The sequence below is a fragment of the Rattus norvegicus genome, chromosome 15 (assembly GCF_036323735.1).
Source record: "Rattus norvegicus strain BN/NHsdMcwi chromosome 15, GRCr8, whole genome shotgun sequence".
Lineage (NCBI taxonomy): Eukaryota > Metazoa > Chordata > Mammalia > Rodentia > Muridae > Rattus > Rattus norvegicus.
This window is the reverse complement of record NC_086033.1, coordinates 9,831,251-9,841,350: the sequence shown is the minus strand read 5'-3', so window position 1 is coordinate 9,841,350 and position 10,100 is coordinate 9,831,251. Positions and strand designations below refer to the sequence as shown.

Below are 10,100 nucleotides of genomic sequence, written 5' to 3'. Positions count from 1 at the left end.
GTCTGTGAAGCTCAGGCCAGCCTTGAATACGTAGGTTTCCCTTTGCCTCAGTCTCTACTGTACTGGAATTACAGGTGTTGCCCACTGTATCTGGCTTGCTTTCTTGTCATGTGATCCCTTTTTGTGATGCTGTGGCAAAACAAGGAAGTCCTCAGCCCTCAGTAGACACCACCTCTCAGTTTTAACTCCCTGACTCACAGAGCTCACTATCTGTTCATTGTGATGATGATGATAGTGATGGTGATGGTGATGATGGTGGTGGTGGTGATGATGGTGATGATGGTGGTGGTGGTGATGATGATGATGATGTTCAGGGTCAGATCTTTTGCTGTTGTGACAGGAAATGGACTAAGATATATGGTGAGTGTATGTTACCTAAGTAACTAACACAGGACATTGACTGCTTTAAACCTGTAACACAGCTGACAGATCCAGAATGCAACCAAGCCTGAGAGAAGATGACTGACAGCAAACAAACGTTAGTTTGAAGGGCCATCCATGTTCTTAGTGCCTGTGGCCTACCCTTTCTGGGTGGTTTTCTGTTTCTGTCAGGCACATGGTGTTGTTGGCACAGGTCTGAAATACAGCTAGTCAGTGCTCATACTCTGGGCTGCTGTGAGACTGTTAGAAATCAGGCCTACGATCTGTTGGATGCTTTAAAAAAAGTTACAGATACTAGGACGGGAGAGATGGATCAGCAGTTAAGAGAACTGACTCTTCTTACCGAGGACCCAGGTTCAGTTCCCACATGGCAGCTCACGGCTACCTGCAACTCCAGTGCTAGGAGATCTGATACCCCTTTCTGGTCTCTAATGGCACCAAGTTTGAATTTGGTACACATGCATACATGGAGACAAAACACTGTTACACATAAGATGAAAATAAAAATAAAAATTTAAAAATAGTTTCACCAAAGCAGTTTTATTTTCCTTCAAGTTTTATATTCTTGAAGATCAAACATAGGGCATTGCTCATGTGAAGCAAATACTCTACCACTGCCTTATTTAAATAATTATTATTGAGGTCCCATTAAGTGGCCCTGCCTAGCCTTGAACTCACAGAGATCAACCTGCCTCGGGTTGCTGGGATTAGCGGTGCTCACCATACTCAGGTCCAAAGGGATCTCCGCCCCCCAGATTCTGGCCCCCAGCCCCCTCTATCAAAGGAGCCATTTTTCCATCACTGTCTGTGGTGCCTATTAAGGCCAAATCACACAGTGGCCACCAGGATCTCAGCTCTTGCCCACCCTCTCACGCTAACGTTTTCTAGCTGGGGCGGGGTCAGGCTTCCCTTTTGTTCCAGTGCGCTCCTACTCTTTCGGATATACGCTCTCTGGGCTCTTGTCCTTTGGCCCCATCTCTCACAGGTCCCTCTCTCTTGCCCCTCACTCTGGTCTCTTTTGCACACACTCTCTCTTCCTCTCTCACCAGCTCCCCTTCTTCCCCAGTCCATCTACTACTTTATCTCCCGCTCTGGACTCCGGTAGAAGACTCCTTCCACGGGCCCCCGAGCCAGGCTTCCGATTCAACTTTCCCAGTTGTTCCTGCGGATTCTGTTACCGGTCACACTTACTCCGCATTCCAGAGTCTGCCTCTTCAGTCCCTTCTTCCCTCTACCTGCTAGGCTTCTCCACTGCGGTTCTGGACATCTCTTGGTCTCTCTCTGGCTCCTGGAGCTTGCTATGCCCTCTTGGGAACTCTTCACATGGAAAGGCTTCGTGTCTTCCTCCACCTGTTCTCCTCATCTGGTGGGTAACTGTCACGGTCGAACTGCCTGCTTTGTCTCTGGCTGGCGGGAGCCTACTCCTAATATAAAAATCACACCCGTGTGCGGGTAAACACCTCTCACCCTACAGAGCCCCCATTACTTGGAAATGGATGCCTCTCCTCTGTGATTTGGGACATTTTCCTCTGACAAGTCTTAGTATGCTAGGAGTTGGCCCAGACTGAAATTCTTGTCACTAGGCCATGTACCGTTTTGTTCTCTCCCACCCTTTCCTCTCCCTCTCCTCACCTCTTACTAAGAGCTGCTCATGCTGTCTCTGTCCCTGTAGTTGGCTGACTGGAGCTTGAAGTCGCAGAGCTTCCTCATGCCCTCCGGGGCCTCTAGGACGTTGGAATTCTCCATCTGGGTGATATCCTGCTTTGTGACCCTTTCCCTCTTTTTCTAAGCTGTTTTCGTCCTCCGACTCAGATTTTTATCAAAGGCTTGCAGTCTTACTGCAAACCCTTGGCCTCAGTATAGCTCAATGGCCAAAATGACAACACTCGATTTTCAAATTCTCGTGTTGTAACGACTTCTGCTATTGTATAAGCAAATGAGCCCCAGAGTTTCTTATCTCTAAGCTTTTCCTACTTTCCGATTCAAAAATCTTTTATCTCTATGCTTTCTTGGTTCTCTGCGTTCAAAACAAAACAAGGGGACTGGAGAGATGGCTCAGAGGTCGAGAGCACTGACTGCTCTTCCAGAGGTCCTGAGTTCAATTCCCAGTAACCACACCTATGGTAGCTCACACCCATCTCTGATGGGATCCGACGCCCTCTTCTGGTGTGTCTGAAGACAGCTACGGTGTACTCATATACATAAAATAAATAAATCTCTTTTTAAAAGCCCCCAAAACCCAAAACGTCTTAAGGCTATTGTGTACATGCTTTATCTTAGGATCCGTAAGTTCACTGGGTATGGTTAAAAACCTCTAGAAATCGATAACAAAAGTTAGCTTAAAATTTATTACAATAGTCTGATAGTTTAAAAATAATCTATACATAGTTGATCTTGATTTTTTACAACATGCTTGCATGTAACTTGGATTCAGTTCTTGTTCAGGAAAATAGCTGTTTTTAAATAGCAAGCGCGTGGCTTGCCTCCGTCTTGGCTGATGTCCTCATCCTATGGAAGCAACCATGTGGTGGAAGCCATCGTTTTTAGAGTTAAGAGAGTACATGCCCTGTGACGTCACCACCATCTTGGTTAAGGTGGCCACGTGGTGTAAACCAAGGCAGTAACATCAGAGGGTTTGTAGGCTCCTCTGCTTGTCACTGTACCCCTTTAGACTGAGGAGACAAGATCAGCTCTCCAAGATATGGTGACTTAGCATCAACTTTTACATGATGATTTTGCCCCGAGAGCAAGAAGTTTAATAAGCTATGTTTGATAAATGAGGTTTATAAAAGTCCTAATGTTATAAAGGTCTACTCAGGTTAACAAAACCTGACTTAGATATATATGTCTAACCATCTATGTCCTTGTTGACTGTGCTCAACGCCAGACTTCTGGAAAATTTTAGATAAGAAACAATATTGTGTTTGCCGAATAAGGTATATTTGACTAATAAGGTTTACAAATTCCTAAAGTCTATTTAGGCTAACAGAAACTGACTTGAAGATAACACATCTAGCCTCTTTGCCTTTGCTAAGCTTGTTTAACTTTAGCTATTTAGGTAAACTGAGTCATACAAGAAACTGTGATATTCTATAACAGTGTGTTATAAAAGGACCAGAAAGGTAAAGTTCCCAGCCTCTCAGTGGATTGTATTTATGGTTTAAAGTTTTATTTTGGTGTTGAAGAGTCTTCAATTGAATCTTTAATTCAAAAATTTTAGGGGTTGGGGATTTAGCTCAGTGGTAGAGCGCTTGCCTAGGAAGTGTAAGGCCCTGGGTTCGGTCCCCAGCTCCGAAAAAAAGAAAAGAAAAAAAATCTTAAGGGTTAAACTTAGCAAGGATAAAGCTGTAAAATCTTACAAAAGACAGGAACTTGTAAACTGTTAAAGATAACTAGAACATGTAACTCAATGGTCAGTTGGCTTAAGGATGATCAAATTCTCTAATGCGCTCAGAACTGTGTGTGTTGTCATGATACGAGCGAGTGTGTAAATGCTGCAAGGTTACGCCTGAAGCAAGTGGCCGAAATCAAGTGAAGTTTGTTTAAAATCAGGAGTTCCTAATACATGATCCCGGCAGACTCCTCGGAGAGCTGCAGAATATCGCATTTACAGTTAAATGAAAAACCTTTCCGCGATAGACAAAAACTAAAATATTAAATAAAAATAAATTTAATGATGATGATAATGATGATGATGATGGTGGTGGTGATGGTGATGATGATGGTGGTGATGGTGATGATGATGATGATAGTGGTGATGGTGGTGATGATGGTGGTGGTGATGATGATGGTGATGATGGTGGTGATGATGGTGGTGATGATGGTGGTGATGATGGTGGTGATGATGGTGGTGATGATGATGATGATAAAGCAGCTCCTAGTGGCAGCCCTAACATCTCCTCCTGAGAAGATGACAGGGCACAGACAAGTCTTCCTCGATTGTGGTAACACTAAAGAACTGTCCCGTGAGTCATCTGCCACCAGGCCCTGCGCAAACTGCAAACGCCTCTGAACTGACTGTACTACTCTGCCTTGCCAAAGAAGGCCAGTTTTCCCTAATTCCTCCTCCACAGAAAAGTCTCTCAGACTTTCTGGGTCTGGCACTGGAGGCCTCTATTGCCATGTGTAGCAGTAAAAGACTTAATGCTGCCCTTGTCCCCAACAAGGCCACGAGGTCACCAGGAGGAGCATAGGAGAGCCGTGAGGTCGTGGGTAAGTCATTTGGGTTATACTTCCTGCTCTAATTCTCAGATCTCCGATGTTGTGGATGCCCACGGATAGCCCCGCAGATTTAACAAAAGCAAGCAATCAACTCTTTGCCCAAGGCTGCAGCTGCCCACTGCCGGTGCATTTTAAATGTAAAAATCAGGCCTGGATTCCTTTCTGGAGCTACTAGGTCTCCCGTGGAGAAAGGTAGATTTCATGCTGAAAGAGATAAAAACCCCCGCAAAACAGGTTTCAATATGAAAAAACAAACTAGAGATACCACGTGGCTATTACTAAAATTTTACCTTTTACTATAAAGAACTGGCTTTGTAATGACTGCTCTCAGTAATCAACCACCCATGTCTTATTGTAAATGACTGGGTGGAAAAGGAAAAAGGTTAAAGTTTGTGTAGGTTACAAAGGTCTGGGAAAAGAATCTAAGGGGTCCGAATGCAAGCTATGAAGGTCTGAACACTAGAAGCTGAAGTAAGTTGTGAGGGTCTAAGAAAGCGATTTATGGCTCATAAGCATAAAGGTCTGAGGAAGTAACTTAAGGTGTGTAAAAAATGAGAAATGTGTCAGACCTTTCCCTCTCTCTGCTACTGTTATACAAAGATTTCACAAGCCCAGAGTTTTAATGAAAATCAATAAGGTTGGGGGCTGGAGAGATGGCTCAGAGATTAAGAGCACTGTCTGCTCATCCAGAGGTCATGAGTTCAACTCCCAGCAACCACATGGTGGCTCACAACCATCTGTAATGAGATCTGATGCTCTCTTCTGGCCTGCATGTGTACATGCAGGTAGAACGCTGTATACATAATAAATAAATCTTTAAAAAAATCGATAAGGTTCTGATAAGCTATTGATCTAGACCTGGTAAAGCACTGACCGCTATTATCATAGTCACAGCTCGAAGCTGTAAATTTCCTTTCATTGTTTTCTAAGTATAGACTTAAAAGTGCTTCTCGTTGTATTGAAAACATCTCTGTCCAAGCTATCTAGCCAGCTCTCTGGACAGGAGAAAGAATATTCGTGCTTTTAACCTAAAACCATAGCTCTCGCTATGACACAGAGGCACGTCTACTCCAGCTGGTTACAGACCCTTAACCACCTTTTCTACACTTTGTATTTCATGACAGATTACACATGGTGGTAAAGATGCTATGTCTAAAACCTGTATTTCTTCTTGTAAACTTAAAAAAAGTTCGCATATGCCTAAGCGACTCTCCACTGTCACAGGCTAAATGGACTCCAGATACGTGTTGCAGTTAACAGATTCAGGTTTCTTGCCTGCTGCGGACTCCTCCTGAGGCTGGGTCTCTCTCCTTCCCTGGTCTTGGAACTTCCTCTCCACCAACCACTAGGACCGCACACCGGAGTTTCAAGCGTATACCCAAGATAAAGATTTCCCCCGAAGTTCCTTAACTTTACCTTCTGTCTCGAGTCTTTGTTCCAGCGGATTTCCAGCCAATGGCAGATTACAAACTGCTCCAAACTGAACCAGCGAGCCCGGAACGTACTGAAAGCCTATATAAACCAGATACTTCTGAGAGTTTCCGACTGACCTGGGCCCTTACTTTAGACCAGCTTTCCTGACAGCTCCCCAGGTGGTCCCACTGAACGCAGGCAGCAAGTGAAACAGACGTCCTGGCCTGACTCTTCTCTCCAATCCGGACCTTTGACTGATAATCCAGCCTTCCGGGGCCCTGACAACAACTTTTAATTTCAGTTACAGAAGAGATTAAATTAGCCCTGATCACCAACAACATTCTTTTTCTTAAGATGTATTTATTTATTTTATGTTTGTGAGCACACTGCTGTTCTCTTCAGACACACCCAAAGAGGGCAATCAGATCTCATGACAGATGGTTGTGAGCCACCATGTGGTTGCTGGGAATTGAACTCAGGACCTCTGGAAGCGCAGTCAGTGCTCTTAACCGCTGAGCCATCTCTCCAGCCCCGATCAACAAGATTCTTAATTTTTATTTTCCACATAGCAGCACATTAAGTGACCCTGGCTGAACTTGAATTAGCCCTGTAGCACTGGAAGGCTTTGAATTTCTGCCTTTGTCTGCCTGATGAGGAGTTGGAACAGGACATTGCCACCAGGATTGGCCAGACTAAAAGTGCTACGCTTACCCCGGGACTTGGGAGATCCCCAACGAGGGTTCTTGGCCTGATTTACAACATTAGGCAGACACATGTGCACACGCCTTTGTATCTTTGAACTAGGTACGGACTGGGTGAATTAAGTGGTAAAAATGACAGCCCCCAAATGGTTTTATGGATTAGTTTCGTTAGACCTTAAAAATTGCATAGTATGTTATTAAATATAAGGAACAAGGGGAGCTTCCCAGCGGGACCTAGCTGACCGCACCTCATCCTGCAGAGCCAGCGCCCCAGGTAATGTGGTCTGGGACGCCAAGCATCTTCCCACCAGGCGGCCTCACCCTCAGGAAGCTCAGGAGTGACCCAGACTGTGCTCTTCAGGGCCACGGACGGAGCAAAATGAAAAGCCATGCAAGGCTGAGGGTGGTTGCAGATTAAAGGATGTGAGAAGGGAACACGCCTGTGGTGGGGAATTCCAAATCCAACCCCTGTAAATAGCACGACCGGGGAAGGAAGGGCTGAACTCTGACCTTGGTTGTAACTTAAACAGGATCGACGCAGACTGTTTGACTTTCCTGAGTCTGAGATTTCTGTTTGGGGGAATATATACACAGAGATATTTGGTTAAATCCTGAAATAGTCAGGTGAGACACAAGCCTTTAATTCCATCACTCAGGAAACAGAGGTAGGAGGAGAATCTATTCCCTTTCCTTCCCTTCCCTTCCCTTCCCTTCCCTTCCCTTCCCTTCCCTTCCCTTCCCCTCCCCTCCCTTCCCTTCCCCTCCCCTCCCCTCCCCTCTCCTCCCCTCCCCTCCCCTCCCCTTCTCCTCTGCTTTTGAGGCTGGTTTAGTTTAGTCCTAGCTGGCTTGGGTCCACAGCAATCCTCCTGACTCAATTTGAGTGCACATGCTACTATGTTGAGCTTGGCTTCTTTAGTAAAATACACTTTTTAGATTACTATATTGTTTAATTAGGGGAGCATATATAAGCCACTGTTTGTATAGTGGTCAAAAGACGACCTGTGGAAGTTGATTTCTTTTTCCTTTCTTCATGTGGGTTCCAGACAGGCAGCAAGCCCCTTTCCCTGATGAGCCTTTCATCATCAGCCTAACATAATGTTTTAAAAATCCATCCTAGCTGTAGCATATGTCAATACTTATCTTTTAAGATGACTGAATACTATTTTCCTGTATGGAAGACCTATTTCGTTTTCCTGTTTGCTGACAGCCATGAGTGATTTCTGCTTCTGGCTATCTGCTCTGCTGGACATATAAGTGTACATAGGCACAACAACTTGTTCCTAAGCCTGCTTCCAGTTTTATCGGGTGCATACCTGGGAATGGAATTATTGTGTCACGTTGCTAATTCGTGTTTAACTTCGAAAGAAACTCACGAAGTGTCTGCACCTACTTCCAAATTTTGTTTTTAAAAATGTTCTCAGAGCTTGAAAATACTTCAAAGGAAAAAAAAATTAACCCAGAGGTGGTGGCACGCGCCTTTAATCTGAGCACTCAGAAGGAAGAGGCCGGTAAATCTCTGAGTTTGAGGTCAGCTGGGTCCAGGATGGCCAGAGCTGCGCAGAGAAGCCCCGTCTTGAAAAAACAAAAACAAACAAACAAACAAACAAAAAATTTAAAAAGTAGCCCTTCCATCTGGGCAGAAGGGAAAGGAGGCCTAAGCGCAGGAGGATGGGCTGGGATGCCAGGTGCTTGGTTAGCCACAGGGGCAGATGCATTGTGGGATTGGGAAAGCCTGGGACGGAGCTTGGTGGCTTGCTGGGGATTCCAGAGCAGGTGAAAAGTGCCCCTAGAGCATTCCCTGACTAAGTCAGACCCGGAAGGGAAGAGAGGCCTTCTTTCCTTCTTTGGAAGGTTTCTGTCTACAGATTCCCTTTACTAGTCGCACGCAGGAGCGAGCGCGGGCAGGGAACTGCGCGCCTGTGAATGGGCATCCTGTGAAACTGAGGTTTTCTTCAGGAACTATTCCTGACTAATGTGTGTTGAACCTGCGCAGGTTAAACTCAGATGTTGTGGGCACACTGCTGCAACTCCAGCACTCGGGAGGCAGGAGGATAAGCTTAGTGATTGCCTGAGGCCCCCTGGCTCCTGTGCACACCCCTTTGGTCAGTCCTTAGGAACGGTTGTTGTTGCATGGTGGCACACACATGCCAGCACTTGGGGCACTGAGTCAGGAGAATTCCGACTTCCAGTCCAGCCTGGACTACTTAGTGAGACCCTCTGTCAAAAAAGAAAGGAGATGATGAAGAAGAAGGTTAGAAATCCTGTTGGAATTATTATCAAGCAAGTGTGCCAGGGAGTTTCGTCAACCTGACACCAAGTAGAGGTCCTTGGGAATCTTAACCGACAAGAAGCTCACATCAGATTGCCTATAGGAAACTCTGTGGAACCTTTCTTGATTGATGACTAATGTGAGAGGGCCTGGTTATGGTGGACTGTGCTACCCTTGGACACATGGTCCTGGGTTACATAAAACAAGAGAATTGAGTAATCAGAGCACAGAGAGCCAGCCAGTAAGCACCACCTTTTGTGGTTCTGCTGCAGTTCCCACCCCCAGACACCAGCCTCGCGTTTCTGCCCTGGATGGATCCTAATGGATTGTAATGTAAAATGTAAACCCCAAACCCTTTCCTCCCCACATTGCTTTCGATCACATCAACAAAGAATAAACTAGGAAACTGGTGGTTCGAATAGAAATAGTCCCCAGAGGTTCATATGTTCAAATGCATGGTCATCAGGGAGTGACACTACTTGAGAGAGATTGGGAAGTGTGGCCTTGTTGGAGTAGGTGTGTCACTGAGGGTGGGCTTCCAGATTTGAAGGGCTCGACCCAGGCTCAATATCTTTTCTTCCTGCTGCTGCTTGTAGATCCAAATGTAGACTCCCAGCTATGTCTCCAGCACAATGTCTGCCTGCATGCTGCCGTGCTCCCCACCAGGACAATAATGGACTGAACCTCTGACACTGTAAGCCAGCCACAATTAAATGCCTTCCGTTAGAATGCTTGCCGTGGTTCTTGTGTCTCTTCACAGCATTGACTAAGAGGGACACCAAGGCACTGTTTTAAAATGGAAACACCTAGGTTTGGGGGACTCCAATTTTGGAACGGTAATAAATGTCTGCATGGAAAGATGGGAATGTGAAACACACTGGGGAGGGTTGCCTACACCAGCGGGAGTTTTAAGGATTGCGTGCTCTCAGACAGTTGAACGACTTCTTCCGGTATCACCGAGAGACTGTGTTCTCTATAGTAACTGAGGGGAATTAAAGTTGTTTCTTATCCTCTGTGATGACTTAAGTGAGAGGTGCTGTCTTAGTTAGGGTTTTACTGCTGTGAACAGACACCGTGACCAAGGCGACTTGTAGACAGCATTTCCTTGGGGCTGG

General features: G+C 45.6%; 1 long non-coding RNA gene across 1 annotated transcript; it reads left to right on the top strand.

The window, feature by feature from the left end:
- The first annotated feature begins 469 nt into the window (after positions 1-469).
- LOC134482081 (uncharacterized) lies at positions 470-6,355 on the top strand. Its single transcript, XR_010058093.1, has 2 exons — positions 470-1,747; positions 5,827-6,355. It is a non-coding gene; the product is annotated as an uncharacterized LOC134482081 (long non-coding RNA).
- The last annotated feature ends 3,745 nt before the right edge of the window (positions 6,356-10,100 follow it).